The following is a 573-nucleotide window of genomic DNA, read 5'->3' as shown; positions in this document are numbered from 1 at the left end:
GGATGCCCAAATGTCTACTGTTGTATTACAGTGGGGCATAAATGTATTTAGTCAGCCACCAATTGAGCAAGTTCTTACATAGAAAATCTTTGGAGGGAGTTGAAAAGCCGTGTTTCCCAGCGACAGCCCCAAAACATTCAATTCAATTGAATTCATTTTTATTTGTATAGCGCTTTTAACAATAAACATTGTCTCAAAGCAGCTTTACACAGATAATGTGGTGATTAAAAGTAAATATGTTCTTTGTAAGTAAGTTTGTCCCTGATGAGCAACTGTGGCAAGGAAAAACTCCCCGAGATGGCATAAGGAAGAATCCTTGAGAGGGACCAGACTCAAGAGGGAACCCATCCTCATCTGGGTTGAACATCACTGCCCTAGAGGAGATCTGCATGGAGGAATAGGCCAAACTACCAGCAACAGTGTGTAAAAACCTTGTGGAGAGATAAACTTTTGTTATTGACCTAATACTTATTTTCCACCATAATTTGCGAATACATTCTTTAAATATCAGACAATGTGATTTTCTGGATATTTTTTTCTCATTTTGTCTCTCATAGTTGAAGTGTACCTATG

This window comes from Silurus meridionalis, chromosome 20 (genome assembly GCF_014805685.1).
Source record: "Silurus meridionalis isolate SWU-2019-XX chromosome 20, ASM1480568v1, whole genome shotgun sequence".
Classification (NCBI taxonomy): domain Eukaryota; kingdom Metazoa; phylum Chordata; class Actinopteri; order Siluriformes; family Siluridae; genus Silurus; species Silurus meridionalis.
The sequence above is the reverse complement of the archived record's forward strand: the minus strand, read 5'-3'. Positions refer to the sequence as shown.